Raw genomic sequence first — 18,901 nt, forward strand, 5'->3', positions numbered from 1 at the left:
AACTTTAATGCTTTCCAGAGTGTTCAGGAATGTGCCATGTGGGTCTTGGGACATTGTGGTGGATCTATAGCAGGCTACAACCTGGATTGCAGTTTTATCCAGTATGAGTTGTACCTGTAGTATCTCTGATGCATTATGTTGGGCAACCAGTCTGAAGGTGTGTGAATCCTTTATGAAGATGGATACACCACTGCCTTTGGGTCTTCAGTCCACTCCTCCTTTAGGGCTTTGATCCAGGTTTAGGGGCCGAAAGGTGTGATATGCAATGCAGCCTGGTAGTGCTGGGTTGCTCTCCAAAGCCTGGAACCAGGTCTCTGTTACTGCACAGAGGTTGAATGTCTCCAGTTTAAGGAGTGACTGGAGTGAGTGCATTTTGAGATTTAGGCTTCTAGCATTGAGTAGCAAAATCAACAGCACTGCAGGTTGCCTTACTTCCACTAAGTGGGTCAGCTTAGATTTAGAAAGTGCCTCTGGATAGCCCACAGGCCTTTCTCATCAATATAACACAGACGCTACAAAACATGCCATGATGTTTGTGGATACATTAAAAACCATGTCACTGTAACCTGTCTGGTATAAGATGAGGTCACATCTGCATGGCCTCCAGCGCACTGCTTGACCATGCCCTGGTGAGATTACTTCATTCCCATAACTAACACATAGCTGATGACATCAGCAGAGTCTGTTCAGGCCAGACTATGTTTCCCACATGCTGGTGTAAAATACTTTCTATAATGTCAAGCAACAGCCCACACACAGTTAACTGTAGTGAGAACAGAACCCCTGCCTATCCAAGTACACAGACTACAGTACAAAACAAATTCGCCACAGATCAAGTCTGACTTGAAGTGTGTCACACAGCAGTTTATAGTTGATGACATCAGCAGTGTCTGTTAAGGACAAGATAAGTGTCCCACATGTTGGTGTAAAATGCTCTCTGTAATGTCAAGCAACACCTCACACACATACACACACACACACACACACACACACACACACACACACACACACACACACACACACACACACACACACACACACACACACACACACACACACACACACACACACACACACACACACACACACACACACACACACACACACACACATTCATGCACACAAAGACACATACATACATACATTCCCAGTTGACTGCAGTGAAAAGAGAACCCTTATCTATCTGCATACACAGACAACAAACCACAGTACTTAACACAAATGCCACAGATCAAGTCTGACTTGGACTGTGTCAGACAACAGTTTATAGCTGATAACATCAACAGTGTCTGTTAAGGACAAGATAACAGTGTCTCACATGCTGGTGTAAAATGCTCTCTGTAACATCAAGCAACAGCTCACACATACACAGATGAGTGCAGTGAGAAGAGAACCCCACCTATCTATGTACACAAACTAAAAAACACAGTATTTAATGCAAGCGCCACAGATCAAGTCTCACTTAGAGTGTGTCTGACAACAGTTTATAGCAGATGACATCAGCAGTGTCTCTACCTATACTACTCATCTCCGTATCTAACATACCTTAATTTCACCTAATAACCATCCCTCTCTCTTCCTTACTTAGGTGTCTTACTGTAAATGTCCTGGTTCCTGTAACAAACCCTGCCAGAGGAAGAGAACCAAACTTCAGTCTGCAACAGCCTTGTGCGTTTATCTACAAACAGCAGTTAAACAACACAAAGTAAAGTTACTGTACGTGCTCATGACTGAATATCATTCCTAACCTATTGTATATAATTAGTGATCTACTCTTCTAGCTGCACATCACCAGACCAACACTGGTGTCCTCCCCCTTCCCCACCACCCACTTTTTCTCATTAGCCTGTCGCATATATAATTTGCACTATCACCCCATACATTAAAGCTTGTATATCATATACTTCGGACCAACTCTTAATATATTTGTATTTTATATACTCAATCCCCATTGTAGCTTATCTTATACCCCGAGTCATTCTCAGCCTAGAATTCAGACTGCTAATTACTTAATCCATTTTACCTTGTCTTACAGTCTGCTTACCTGGACTTCAGAACATCACCCAACACTGTGTTGCTAATTGTTTCTTGAGCTAGGTAATACAAGCAATTCCAGGCTCCTGCTTCATTTGGCCTCACTGTGCTAAGCATCACTCCGCTCCCCTACCCTACCCCCATTCCCATCCACCCCCACTTTCCCTAAACATATATATATCAAGCCACACCCACATTCTTCTCAACCAATTACATCCATCAGACTCACCCAACTAATTAACACCCCCTCACAAATAATGTCCATCCTAATTAACAATCACATACACCTACCTGCCTTACCCTCCATCACCATCACACTATTAGTACTCATGCCACCTTTCATATCACTACCAAGTTCTGAACACCAGTCCCCTCCAAAGCAAACCACTTCCCCATTCCACCATAACACATCCTTATATTATAACATTGCCCCTACCCGTTTTAACTCCATACCTACGGCATACTATGTAAACAGATTCTACTCACTCAGAGCCCACTCTCTGACCTGCCAAAAGCACTCCAAAGTTCTAAGTAAACTCACTAAACTGCTCCTTCATCTTACCAAGCAACTAAATCTCTCAGAGGACATACACCAAAACCCTGCCCCAACTGACCAACAAAGTGTCTCCATCAGCACCACCACCCCTTCATCTAATACATTTTCTTTAAAACCCAATAACAACTCTAACATACTTCTTCTTAACATAAATGTTAAAAGTATAGGTAAAAAAGTGCATGACCTCTATGCCATACTTTCCCACTACTCTCCTGACATGGTAGTATTAACTGAGATCTGGTTTAAACCTGAGAACAGAGACAGTGAAATCCTAGCTAGAGGATACAACATTATGCATAAGGATAGAACAACCAAAAGGGGTGGAAGAGATGCCATATTGTTCAAAATTCACCTAACACTAAAAACGTTAATACTAAATATCCCCAACTTTGATAATGCAGAGCTACTTTTTATTTACCAACAAATTAACCCCAAGAAACACATCAATATTATAGGTGGTTATATTCCACCAGGGAACAATATTCCCATTCTAGAAAATGTACTTCACTGGATCGCCAATGCCCTCCCCCAGCAAACAATCATGTTGGGGGACTTTAACATAGATTGGCTCACCTGCTCCTCAGAAAATCTAGAAACCCATATTAACCTTTATGGATTCACCCAAACTATCACTTCTCCAACAAGGACAGAAAAATCTTCCAAATGACAGTCAATCCTTGATTGGATTCTAACCAACACCCCCACCCTATGCTCACAATCAGGTTGTCTACCATGCACTCAAGTCACTCCACAATGACCATGCACTCAAGTCACTCCACAACAAGTACAAATATGACTCTGTCATTGTCCATGCTGGAGTGAATGACTTGAGACGTACCTCCCTGGACTACATGAAAAGAGACATGGAAGAGCTCTCAGATCATGTGGCCCAGACAGGTATGACCCTAGCCCTGAGTAGCATCATGCCTTTGCCCAGAATGATACCACAGTATAAGGACAAAATGATTGATTTCAACAATTGGCTAAGCTTCTGGTGTCATTCAAAGGGGATCCAGCATCTGTCTGCCTGGGAAGACATGATCGACAAACCACGATACTTTACCAGAGATGGTCTGCACCTGTCACCCCTGGGATTCAGGTTACTGGCTAAAGCTCTTGCCACCCCTATAGTACCTTTTTTTAGGCAAGGTTCAAAGGACAAAACCACCACCGTAACAGATACAAGCATGCACAATCTGAAGGTAATGCTACTCAATGCTAGAAGTCTAAACCTCAAAATGCACTCTCTTGAGGAAGTCCTAAAAATGGAGAACATCAATATCTGTGCAGTAACTGAGACTTGGTTCAAGACACCAGAGAGCATCCCTGCAATACCAGGCTACAACTCTTACCACACTTTTCGGCCACAAAACCAAGACCAAAACATTGTCCATATTCACTAAAGATATTCACACCTCCAGGCTAGTTGCTCAACACAATGCATCTGAAATTATCCAGGTGCAACTAACACTAGGTAAGACTGCAGTCCAAATTGCAGCTTGCTACAGATCCCCCACCATGCCCCAAGATTCTCAATACACCTTTCTAAACATACTGGAAAATATTAAGATACAAACAAACACCCTAATAATGGGTGATTTCAACTACCCTGCTATTAACTGGGAAAACTACTCGGGTACCAACTCCTTTTTCCAACGGTTCTTGGAATTCATAAATTCCAACACCCTGGATCAACTAATCCATTGTCCCACCAGGGGCTCCAATATCCTAGACCTGGTCATTACCAACATGGGAGATAGATGCTCCACATCAGTGGTCACCCCCTCATTGGTCAGGTCTGACCATAAGCAAATCACCCTTGACATCCATATCCCACCCCCACACACCAGAAAGGAAACCTCCTTAAAAAACTTCAACAAATCCAACGTCATGCTACTGAAGTCAGACGTGACAAACTTCATGACACTCATGCAGACGGGATCTAAAAGTTCGACTGCAGAATCTTACACTAAGGCACTGTATGAGCACATCCACTCGTGCATGAATCGTGCCATCCCAAATAGAACCAAGATGCTCTCCTCCAAAAAAAGGAAGCCAATCTGGTGGTCCCCTGCTATAAACAAACTATATAACAGAAGGAAGAAACTGTTGCAGAAAAGAGGAAAATCACAGGATGCAAAAAACTCCCTCAATAGCCACAGTAAGAAGCTGAGATCCCTCATAAAATCCTCAAAAGCTAGTTATGAAAATAAAATTGCCAAAGATTCCAAAGACAACCACAAGGCATTCTATAGTTATGTCGAGAATCTAAATGGCAATGCTCAGATCTGCTCTGAGCTTCAACAGAAAGGCATTAAATATACTGATCCCAAGGATATTGCCAATATCCTGGCAGATCGATTTAGATCCAACTTCACCCCCCACCCCTAAAGGACCTATCTCAATACCAAAAGATTGCCAAATTCCGGTAATCACAACCACACAGGTAGAAACTGCACTCTCCAAAGCTAAGAATACAGCATCCATGGCACCAGATGACATCCCAGGCTGTGTACTACATGAGCTAAAAAATGAACTGGCACCTCACTTAAGTGTCATGTTTAATCATCGCCTCACCTCAGGCTTTGTGCCCACTGAGGGGCGCACAGCTACAGTTATCCCACTCCACAAGGGGGGGATCCACCTTGGATCGCGAAAAGTCTTATCAGTCTGATGAGCCTGATCTGCAAGGGCACGGAACACATTATCATGGAACTTATAAACAAAGACATTGGCAACCTTCAAACACTGGATCCCACCCAGTTTGGGTTTGTGAAGGGCAGATCTTGTAGATCTTGTCTCCTGAACCTGATTGACTTCTTCAAATCAGTCTCCAGAACTGTGGATGAGAGTAAGGCAGTCCACACAGCCTATCTGGACCTTGCCAAGGCCTTTGACACCATTCCCCACTCTGGAATCATAGATAAATGTACTAAGCTGGGCATAAATCCCTATGTCACTTGACGGGTTGCCAACTGGCTTACTGACAGAACCCAGACTGTAAAAGTAGTCACCTCCAAATCCAACTCCAGACAAGTGACAAGTGGAGTACCTCAGGGTTCAGTCCTGGGACGACTCTTGTTTGGTATCTACTTCTACTAAGTGTATGTCAAATGCTTTTTACAAACACTCATTGAAACATAATAATGCTAAATTTCATTTTATGGTTATTGACAAAGTGTGGGGGGACAGGATGAATAAATTGGGATGGCATGCTAAACTAAATAGAAAGGAGAAGGGTTGGGTCATTAAACTTGGGGGCTTATTCTCCCCAGGGTTAAATGACCACATGTAATAGATATGGTCATGACAAAAAAGTGGTTGTTGCTTTAAATATGAATGTTTGTGTAATTAATGATGATTAATCATGGTATAAGTACTGGGGACTTGTGCTATGTATTTTATCACTGAAGAAGGCTAGGTTGCCGAACCCGGTCTGATTTTTATGGTGTTGCCACAATAAAAGAAATTTCATACACTTTGTTTGCGCTGGCTTTGCTTTTTTTTGGAGTTCCTGGAGTTTTGGGCATGTGCATCAGCTTTATCGTGCAGGGGTGTGTCTTTGGAGCAAATGAGTTGGAACAGGAGTAATTTTTTCTACTATGAACATAAAAAAGCTTTTGTGCTTACTGCCAATCAGTGGCCTAAACATCAGCAGGTGAAATTTCAAATGGGTGAGCAGGAGCTACAGAGACGAACAAGTAATTACATTTCAGAGGAAAGTGGGGCGTCATCACTGGATGAAGGAGACCATAAGGAAGAACATTTTCCAGCATTACCTAGACCCAATGATGTTGACAACTTTCCAAAAACATTTTGGAACAATGGGGAATACAAACCAGGTTCAAATAAACATTCCTGGTACGGACAAGATACAAATAGAGAACAGAACTACGGATCTTATACCAAATGCAGTAAGTGGACATATTAATGAGACATTTGAAGCAACAAGTATAACTGGTGGTTATGTTGTTAATTTGTCAGGGTATGCATTCAACATAATGGAAATGTCCATTTTGGGGAAGGGGTTGAAATTTGTACCTACTGTCTTGCCCAGACTGCATAAATTAAAAGGAGATCTGTTTAGATTAGTAAGAAAAATGCATATTACTGATTATTTTTTTAATAATAATAATAATAGTTCTTCTAGTTTAACTGTTAACGATGAAACTGTTTCCTCTAGTGAAGAGAGTTACTATTCTTGTAACTGAGATACTGAAGAAGTTAATGTTTACAGTAAGTTAGATACATCAAAAATAAAGGCAAAGAGTGTGTTTATGCCACCCTTTAAAAATGATAGTATAAATAAATTCTATTAAGCTTTTTTGTATGTATTGGAGAAAGAAGTTGAGGAATTTTATCAAAGTGATATCATATACAATATGTTGAAGGAAGAATGGTTGAGTTTACAGCAGTTAAGAAATAATGATAGTATTGTATTTAAGCCTTCGGACAAGGGTGGAAAATTGGTGGTCATGACATCCAAAGATTATTTTAGAATGTGTATGAACCATTTAAATAATTGTAAAACATGAAAAAGTTGGACTGGAAGTTTATATACAAGCTAAAAGTCAATATGATACCTGGTTGCATAAAGGTGTTCGTCTGAATTACTTCACAGTATCTGATACTAACAACAAATTTTCAAGTAAAAATACCACCATTGCTAGATTTTATTGTGTGCCTAAAATACACAAGAGATTGTCAAACCCAGCAGGCCGACCAATAGTATCGGGCTGTGGGTATTTCACTCATAACTTGGGGCACTTTTTGCATCAGTTCTTATTACAAGAAGAAATAAAGTTACCTTCTTATATAAAGGATTCATTTGATTTTATTGATAAAATAAAAGATGTAAAATGTAATGGCAAAATGTATTTTTTAGTAATGGATGTTGTGAGCATGTATACGAGTATAAATCATGAATTTGGCTTGCAAGCCATAGAATATTTTTTTCAAAGACAGTCCGAGAGCACAATACATTAAAGAGTTAATAAATTTTTGTCTAATTAATAATATTTTTGAATTTGATGGTCAATTATATAGGCAATTGCAGGAAACAGCTATGGGGGTGGCTTTCTCCCCCATGTATGTAAATTTATGTATGGGCATGGTGGAAAATACACATGTTTGTAGAAGCAATTTTTTTTCAAACATTTGTTATTAAATATTTTCGGTTTATTGACAAACTCATTTTTATTTGTCAGGGAGGCCAAGATGGAAAACAATTATTTCTTAAATATATGAATGAAAATAAATAATATCAGATAAAGTATGATGGTTTACAAGGGGGTGTCAAGGTAAACTATTAGATATTACTTTGGAAGGTCAAGAGAATGGAGAGATTACAACTACTATTTTTAGAAAATGTCACCAGGTAAATCATATGTTGCATGCTCAAAGTTGTCATCCAAGGCATACACTTAATAATATCCCTTTTGGTGAAATTTTAAAAACAAATAGATTATGTAATAATGTGAATGAAGCTAGGGAAGAGGCTAATAAAGTGGCAAATATGTTTATTAACAGGGGATATAATGCAGATATGGTGGCTAATAGTTATAGTAAGGTGTTCAATAATAAGGTTAAGAGAGAAAACAGTTACAGAGGTAATATAATAAAAAATAAGGGAATACTCAAGTTAACCTCAGAAAAAGAGTTATATTATGTTTCAAAATGCACATTATTCTCAGATAAGCAAGCTCAACTACTTAGGAATTATTGGCAAATAGTCAAAAGGGAAGTTTCTTCTTTAAAAGAAGTAGTCTTAAAGTTTTCATATCAACAAGGCCGTAGCCTTAAGGATTTTTTAGTTCATAGTTCTTATAGAAGACCACAGAAATCAGTTAGTAGAGTAATGAAATGGACAGGTGTAATGCCTTGTGGGAAATGTGCAATATGTAAATATGTGGCATCAACTTTTAACATTATTAATGGTATTAAATTTCATACACAAGGAAATTTGTGCTGCAAAAGTACAGCTATAATTTCTGCCATAAAATGTTCTTGTCACAATTTTTATATAGGAGAGAGTAAAAGAAGCCTTGGAGAAAGGATTAAAGAACATATTAGAGATATAAAAATAATAAATGTACAAGCCCCTTAGCAGAACATTTTAATCAGGTACATCAAGGTGATTTTAATGAATTGAAGGTTACAATATTAGAACAAGTAAAACAGATTATATGGGTGAAGGTACTATAAAATATATATTAAGAAAAAAGGAATCTGTTTTTATATTAAAATATAATACTTTATATCCTAGGGGAATGAATAGAGAATGTAACTGGAAAAGTTATATAAAGTAAGCTAGGATGTACGTATTTGTTTTTTTTAAAGTGTGCAATACATTCAATTGATTAATTGATTAATGATATAATTGCAAATGAATTTAATTGATGTTAGATTTTATATAAAAGCTTTGTTTTTTTTATATCATGAATTTACTTTGTAAAGGCTGTTTAAAGCCAAGGCACTAAGAGAAATTTAGTTCTGTGCTTTCTAGTTTTATGATATATTTGCTGTTCAAATAAAATAATTTTGGAATTATTATTCCTGGTCGTTTGTGGTACTAAACAGTTTTCTTGTCTTTGGTGGATATAAAATAGCTAACAAGGAATTGTCTGGTTTACTCATATCCAGATATTAATTTTCATACAGAAGAGGGCATATGTTAGGATGTCATTTTAATCACTATAAATGTAATTAATAGAAATTGAAATAATGAACATCAGCGTACTTTAATTGGTGATATAGTTTTTGGATCATACCTATGTGGGCATTGTTCATCATGTAAATACATGTTAAAAACTAAACAGTTTTCCAGTAATAATACCAGTAAGGTTTATGACATGAGATTTTTTGCAAATTGTGGGTCAGACTGGCTGGTATACTTAGTGACATGCTCATGCACTGCTTTTTATGTCGGGCAAACCTTGAGATCTATGCGTGTACATATATCTGAACATCTCAGTGATATTCGTACTAAGTGTATGTCAAATGCTTTGTACAAGCACACAATGAAACATAATAATGCTAAATTTCATTTTATGGTTATTGACCAAGTTTGGGAGGACAGGATGAATAAATTGGGATGGCATGCTATACTAAATAGAAAGGAGATGGGTTGGGTCATTAAACTTGGGGGCTTATTCTCCCCAGGGTTAAATGACCACATGTAATATATAGTCATGACAAAAAAGTGGTTGTTGCTTTAAAATGAATGTTTGTGCAATTAATGATAATTAATCATGGTATAAGTACTGGGGACCTGTGCTATGTATTTTATCACTGAAGAAGGCTAGGTTGCTGAAACTGGTCTGATTTTTATGGTGTTGCCACAATAAAAGAAATTTCATACGCTTTGTTTTTGCTGGCTTTGCTTTTTTTGGGAGTTCCTGGAGTTTGGGCCTGTGCATCAGCCTTACAATGCAGGGGTGTGTCTTTGGAGCAAATGAGTTGGTAAAGGAGTAATTTTCTCAGCTAATGGAGGGGTAGTTAAAGTTACCCAGTATAACGGTATTAGGTTGAACATTAATGCTTTCCAGAGTGTTCAGGAATGTGCCATGTGGGTCTTGGGACATTGTGGTGGATCTATAGCAGGCTACAACCTGGGTTGCAGTTTTATCCAGTATGAGTTGTACCTGTAGCATCTCTGATGCATTATGTTGGGCAACCAGTCTGAAGGTGTGTGAATCCTTTATGAAGATGGATACACTACCGCCTTTGGGTCTTCGGTCCACTCCTCCTTTAGGGCATTGATCCAGGTTTAGGGGCCGAAAGGTGTGATATGCAATGCAGCCTGGTAGTGCTGGGTTGCTCTCCAAAGCCTGGAACCAGGTCTCTGTTACTGCACAGAGGTCGAATGTCTCCAGTTTAAGGAGTGACTGGAGTGAGTGCATTTTGAGATTTAGGCTTCTAACATTGAGTAGCAAAATCAACAGCACTGCAGTTTGCCTTACTTCCACTAGATTACAACTAGTATTTTTAGAAAATGTCACCAGGTAAATCATATGTTGCATGCTCAAAGTTGTCATCCAAGGCATACACTTAATAATATCCCTTTTGGTGAAATTTTAAAAACAAATAGATTATGTAATAATGTGAATGAAGCTAGGGAAGAGGCTAATAAAGTGGCAAATATGTTTATTAACGGGATATAATGCAGATATGGTGGCTAATAGTTATAGTAAGGTGTTCAATAATAAGGTTAAGAGAGAAAACAGTTACAGAGGTAATATAATAAAAAATAAGGGAATAATCAAGTTAACCTCAGAAAAAGAGTTATATTATGTTTCAAAATGCACATTATTCTCAGATAAGCAAGCTCAACTACTTAGGAATTATTGGCAAATAGTCAAAAGGGAAGTTTCTTCTTTAAAAGAAGTAGTCTTAAAGTTTTTATATCAACAAGGCCGTAGCCTTAAGGATTTTTTAGTTCATAGTTCTTATAGAAGACCACAGAAATCAGTTAGTAGAGTAATGAAATGGACAGGTGTAATGCCTTGTGGGAAATGTGCAATATGTAAATATGTGGCATCAACTTTTAACATTATTAATGGTATTAAATTTCATACACAAGGAAATTTGTGCTGCAAAAGTACAGCTATAATTTCTGCCATAAAAATGTTCTTGTCACAATTTTTATATAGGAGAGAGTAAAAGAAGCCTTGGAGAAAGGATTAAAGAACATATTAGAGATATAAAAATAATAAATGTACAAGCCCCTTAGCAGAACATTTTAATCAGGTACATCAAGGTGATTTTAGTGAATTGAAGGTAACAATATTAGAACAAGTAAAAACAGATTATATGGGTGAAGGTACTATAAAATATATATTAAGAAAAAAGGAATCTGTTTTTATATTAAAATATAATACTTTACATCCTAGGGGAATGAATAGGGAATGTAACTGGAAAAGTTATATAGAGTAAGCTAGGATGTACGTATTTGTTTTTTTTTTAAAGTGTGCAATACATTCAATTGATTAATTGATTAATGATATAATTGCAAATGAATTTAATTGATGTTAGATTTTATATAAAAGCTTTGTTTTTTTCATATCATGAATTTACTTTGTAAAGCTATTTAAAGCCGAGGCGCTAAGAGAAATTTAGTTCTGTGCTTTCTAGTTTTATGATATATTTGCTGTTCAAATAAAAGAACTTTGGAGTTATTATTCCTGGTCGTTTGTGGTACTAAACAGTTTTCTTGTCTTTGGTGGATATAAAATAGCTAACAAGGAATTGTCTGGTTTACTCATATCCAGATGTTAATTTTCATACAGAAGAGGGCATATGTTAGGATGTCATTTTAATCACTATAAATGTAATTAACAGAAATTGAAATAATGAACATCAGCGTACTTTAATTGGTGATATAGTTTTTGGATCATACCTATGTGGGCATTGTTCATCATGTAAATACATGTTAAAAACTAAACAGTTTTCCAGTAATAATACCAGTAAGGTTTATGACATGAGATTTTTTGCAAATTGTGGGTCAGACTGGCTGGTATACTTAGTGACATGCTCATGCACTGCTTTTTATGTCGGGCAAACCTTGAGATCTATGCGTGTACATATATCTGAACATCTCAGTGATATTCGTACTAAGTGTATGTCAAATGCTTTGTACAAGCACACAATGAAACATAATAATGCTAAATTTCATTTTATGGTTATTGACCAAGTTTGGGAGGACAGGATGAATAAATTGGGATGGCATGCTATACTAAATAGAAAGGAGATGGGTTGGGTCATTAAACTTGGGGGCTTATTCTCCCCAGGGTTAAATGACCACATGTAATATATAGTCATGACAAAAAATTGGTTGTTGCTTTAAAATGAATGTTTGTGCAATTAATGATAATTAATCATGGTATAAGTACTGGGGACTCGTGCTATGTATTTTATCACTGAAGAAGGCTAGGTTGCTGAAACTGGTCTGATTTTTATGGTGTTGCCACAATAAAAGAAATTTCATACGCTTTGTTTTTGCTGGCTTTGCTTTTTTTGGGAGTTCCTGGAGTTTGGGCCTGTGCATCAGCCTTACAATGCAGAGGTGTGTCTTTGGAGCAAATGAGTTGGTAAAGGAGTAATTTTCTCAGCTAATGGAGGGGTAGTTAAAGTTACCCAGTATAACGGTATTAGGTTGAACATTAATGCTTTCCAGAGTGTTCAGGAATGTGCCATGTGGGTCTTGGGACATTGTGGTGGATCTATAGCAGGCTACAACCTGGATTGCAGTTTTATCCAGTATGAGTTGTACCTGTAGCATCTCTGATGCATTATGTTGGGCAACCAGTCTGAAGGTGTGTGAATCCTATATGAAGATGGATACACTACTGCCTTTGGGTCTTCGGTCCACTCCTCCTTTAGGGCTTTGATCCAGGTTTAGGGGCCGAAAGGTGTGATATGCAATGCAGCCTGGTAGTGCTGGGTTGCTCTCCAAAGCCTGGAACCAGGTCTCTGTTACTGCACAGAGGTCGAATGTCTCCAGTTTAAGGAGTGACTGGAGTGAGTGCATTTTGAGATTTAGGCTTCTAACATTGAGTAGCAAAATCAACAGCACTGCAGGTTGCCTTACTTCCACTAGGTGGGTCAGCTTAGATTTAGAAAGTGCCTCTGGATAGCCCACAGGCCTTTCTCATCAATATAACACAGACGCTACAAAACATGCCATGATGTTTGTGGATACATTAAAAACCATGTCACTGTAACCTGTCTGGTATAAGATGAGGTCACATCTGCATGGCCTCCAGTGCACTGTCTGACCATGCCCTGGTGAAATTACTTCATTCCCATAACTAACACATAGCTGATGACATCAGCAGAGTCTGTTCAAGCCAGACTATGTTTCCCACATGCTGGTGTATAATACTCTCTATAATGTCAAGAAACAGCCCACACACAGTTAACTGTAGTGAGAACAGAACCCCTGCCTATCCAAGTACACAGACTACAGTACAAAACAAAAGCGCCACAGATCAAGTCTGACTTGGAGTGTGTCACACAGCAGTTTATAGTTGATGACATCAGCAGTGTCTGTTAAGGACAAGATAAAAGTGTCCCACATGTTGGTGTAAAATGTTCTCTGTAATGTCAAGCAACACCTCACACACACACACACACACACACACACACACACACACACACACACACACACACACACACACACACACACACACACTCATATGCATGCACACACATACACATACATACACACACACACACACACACACACACACACACACACACACACACACACACACACACACACACATTCATGCACACAAAGACACATACATACATACATTCCCAGTTGACTGCAGTGAAAAGAGAACCCTTATCTATCTGCATACACAGACTACAAACCACAGTACTTAACACAAATGCCACAGATCAAGTCTGACTTGGACTGTGTCAGACAACAGTTTATAGCTGATAACATCAACAGTGTCTGTTAAGGACAAGATAACAGTGTCTCACATGCTGGTGTAAAATGCTCTCTGTAACATCAAGCAACAGCTCACACATACACAGATGAGTGCAGTGAGAATAGAACCCCACCTATCTATGTACACAAACTAAAAAACACAGTATTTAATGCAAGCGCCACAGATCAAGTCTCACTTAGAGTGTGTCTGACAACAGTTTATAGCAGATGACATCAGCAGTGTCTCTACCTATACTACTCATCTCCGTACCTAACATACCTTAATTTCACCTAATAACCATCCCCCTCTCTTCCTTACTTAGGTGTCTTAGTGTAAATGTCCTGGTTCCTGTAACAAACCCTGCCAGAGGAAGAGAACCAAACTTCAGTCTGCAACAGCCTTGTGCGTTTATCTACAAACAGCAGTTAAACAACACAAAGTAAAGTTACTGTACGTGCTCATGACTGAATATCATTCCTAACCTATTGTATATAATTAGCAATCTACTCTTCTAGCTGCACATCACCAGACCAACACTGGTGTCCTCCCCCTTCCCCACCACCCACTTTTTCTCATTAGCCTGTCGCATATATAATTTGCACTATCACCCCATACATTAAAGCTTGTATATCATATACTTCGGACCAACTCTTAATATATTTTTACTTTATATACTCAATCCCCATTGTAGCTTATCTTATACCCCGAGTCCTTCTCAGCCTAGAATTCAGACTGCTAATTACTTAATCCATTTTACCTTGTTTACAGTCTGCTTACCTGGACTTCAGAACATCACCCAACACTGTGTTGCTAATTGTTTCTTGAGCTAGGTAATAGAAGCAATTCCAGGCTCCTGCTCCATTTAGCCTCACTGTGCTAAGCCTCACTCCACTCCCCTACCCTACCCCCATTCCCATCCATCCCCACTTTCCCTAAACTTATATATATCAAGCCACACCCACATTCTTCTCAACCAATCACATCCATCAGACTCACCCAACTAATTAACACCCCCTCACAAATAATGTCCATCCTAATTAACAATCACATACACCTACCTGCCTTACCCTCCATCACCATCACACTATTAGTACTCATGCCACCTTTCATATCACTACCAAGTTCTGAACCCCAGTCCCTTCCAAAGCAAACCACTTCCCCATTCCACCATAACACATCCTTATATTATAACATTGCCCCTACCAATTTTAACTCCATCCCTATGGCATACTATGTAAACAGGTTCTACTCACTCAGAGACCACTCTCTAACCTGCCAAAAGCACTCCAAAGTTCTAAGTAAATTCACTAAACTGCTGCTTCATCTTACCAAGCAACTAAATCTCTCAGAGGACATACACCAAAACCCTGCCCCAACTGACCAACAAAGTGTCTCCATCAGCACCACCACCCCTTAATCTAATACATTTTCTTTAAAACCCAATAACAACTCTAACATACTTCTTCTTAACATAAATGTTAAAAGTATAGGTAAAAAAGTGCATGACCTCTATGCCATACTTTCCCACTACTCTCCTGACATGGTAGTATTAACTGAGATCTGGTTTAAACCTGAGAACAGAGACAGTGAAATCCTAGCTAGAGGATACAACATTATGCATAAGGATAGAAGAACCAAAAGGGGTGGAGGAGATGCCATATTGTTCAAAATTCACCTAACACTAAAAACGTTAATACTAAATATCCCCAACTTTGATAATGCAGAGCTACTTTTTATTTACCTACAAATTAACCCCAAGAAACACATCAATATTATAGGTGGTTATATTCCACCAGGGAACAATATTCCCACTCTAGAAAATGTACTTCACTGGATTGTCAATGCCCTCCCCCAGCAAACAATCATGTTGGGGGACTTTAACATAGATTGGCTCACCTGCTCCTCAGAAAATCTAGACACCCATATTAACCTTCATGGATTCACCCAAACTATCACTTCTCCAACAAGGACAGAAAAATCTTCCAAATGACAGCCAATCCTTGATTGGATTCTAACCAACACCCCCACCCTATGCTCACAATCAGGTTGTCTACCATGCACTCAAGTCACTCCACAATGACCATGCACTCAAGTCACTCCACAACAAGTACAAATACGACTCTGTCATTGTCCATGCTGGAGTGAATGACTTGAGATGTACCTCCCTGGACTACATGAAAAGAGACATGGAAGAGCTCTCAGATCATGTGGCCCAGGCAGGTATGACCCTAGCCCTGAGTAGCATCATGCCTTTGCCCAGAATGATACCACAGTATAAGGACAAAATGATTGATTTCAACAATTGGCTAAGCTTCTGGTGTCATTCAAAGGGGATCCAGCATCTGTCTGCCTGGGAAGACATGATCGACAAACCACGATACTTTACAAGAGATGGTCTGCACCTGTCACCCCTGGTATTCAGGTTACTGGCTAAAGCGCTTGCCACCCCTATAGTACCTTTTTTTAGGCAAGGTTCAAAGGACAAAACCACCACCGTAACAGATACAAGCATGCAAAATCTGAAGGTAATGCTACTCAATGCTAGAAGTCTAAACCTCAAAATGCACTCTCTTGAGGCAGTCCTAAAAATGGAAAACATCAATATCTGTGCAGTAACTGAGACTTGGTTCAAGACTCCAGAGAGCACCCCTGCAATACCAGGCTACAACTTTTACCACACTTTTCGGCCACAAAACCAAGACCAAAACATTAAAGGTGGAGGAGTGTCCATATTCACTAAAGATATTCACACCTCCAGGCTAGTGCTCAGCACAATGCATCTAAAATTATCCAGGTGCAACTAACACTAGGTAAGACTACAGTCCAAATTGTAGCTTGCTACAGATCCCCCACCATGCCCCAAGATTCTCAATACACCTTTCTAAACATACTGGAAAATATTAAGATACAAACAATCACCCTAATAATGGGTGATTTCAACTACCCTGCTATTAACTGGGAAAACTACTCGGGTACCAACTCCTTTTTCCAACGGTTCTTGGAATTCATAAATTCCAACACCCTGGATCAACTAATCCATTGTCCCACCAGGGGCTCCAATATCCTAGACCTGGTCATTACCAACATGGGAGATAGATGCTCCACATCAGTGGTCACCCCCTCATTGGTCAGGTCTGACCATAAGCAAATCACCCTTGACATCCATATCCCACCCCCACACGCCAGTAAGGAAACCTCCTTAAAAAACTTCAACAAATCCAACGTCATGCTACTGAAGTCAGACATGACAAACTTCATGACACTCATGCAGACGGGATCTAAAAGTTCGACTGCAGAATCTTACACTAAGGCACTGTATGAGCACATCCACTCGTGCATGAATCGTGCCATCCCAAATAGAACCAAGATGCTCTCCTCCAAAAAAAGGAAGCCAATCTGGTGGTCCCCTGCTATAAACAAACTATACAACAGAAGGAAGAAACTGTTGCAGAAAAGAGGAAAATCCCAGGATGCAAAAAACTCCCTCAATAGCCTCAGTAAGAAGCTGAGATCCCTCATAAAATCCTCAAAAGCTAGTTATGAAAATAAAATTGCCAAAGATTCCAAAGACAACCACAAGGCATTCTATAGTTATGTCGAGAATCTAAATGGCAATGCTCAGATCTGCTCTGAGCTTCAACAGAAAGGCATTAAATATACTGATCCCAAGGATATTGCCAATATCCTGGCAGATCGATTTAGATACAACTTCACCCCCCACCCCCTAAAGGACCCATCTCAATACCAAAAGATTGCCAAATTCCGGTAATGACGGCCACACAGGTAGAAACTGCACTCTCCAAAGCTAAGAATACAGCACCCATGGCACCAGATGACATCCCAGGCTGTGTACTACATGAGCTAAAAAATGAACTGGCACCTCACTTAAGTGTCATGTTTAATCATCGCCTCACCTCAGGCTTTGTGCCCACTGAGTGGCGCACAGCTACAGTTATCCCACTCCACAAGGGGGGATCCACCTTGGATCCCGGAAAATCTTATCAGTCTGATGAGCCTGATCTGCAAGGGCACGGAACGCATTATCATGGAACTTATAAACAAAGACATTGGCAACCTTCAAACACTGGATCCCACCCAGTTTGAGTTTGTGAAGGGCAGATCTTGTCTCCTGAACCTGATTGACTTCTTCAAATCAGTCTCCAGAGCTGTAGATGAGAGTAAGGCAGTCCACACAGCCTATCTGGACCTTGCCAAGGCCTTTGACACCATTCCCCACTCTGGAATCATAGATAAATGTACTAAGCTGGGCATAAATCCCTATGTCACTTGATGGGTTGCCAACTGGCTTACTGACAGAACCCAGACTGTAAAAGTAGTCAACTCCAAATCCAGCTCCAGACAAGTGACAAGTGGAGTACCTCAGGGTTCAGTCCTGGGATGACTCTTGTTTGGTATCTACTTCTCTGAAGTACAGGACAACACTAAGGGACTCTGGCTAACAAAGTTTGCAGATGACTGCAAACTGGGAGCCATTACTGAATCCCCAAATGATGTGGATATTCTACAAAAGGGCCTTACAGAAACAGATGCCTGGTGCCAGAGCCATGGGCTCAAGCTTAATGCCAAGAAATGTATAGTTATCCCCTTTGGAAAAAAACATGTACCCATGAATTACCACATAGGTGGCAGTACACTAAACATAGAAAGTGTGATGAGAGACTTAGGGACACAGGTGGACAGTGGTCTCACTTTCCATAACCACATTGCCACAACAGTCAGGAAATTCTTCTATGTGGCACACCTCATCATTAAGAGCTTTTCATCCAGAAAAAAGGAGGTCATTGTCCCACTGTACTCATCCCTCATTAGACCCATTATAGAGTATAATGCCTTATTTGATATGTACCTCACA

This window comes from Protopterus annectens, chromosome 17.part0 (genome assembly GCF_019279795.1).
Source record: "Protopterus annectens isolate FY-2018-M chromosome 17.part0, PAN1.0, whole genome shotgun sequence".
Classification (NCBI taxonomy): domain Eukaryota; kingdom Metazoa; phylum Chordata; order Ceratodontiformes; family Protopteridae; genus Protopterus; species Protopterus annectens.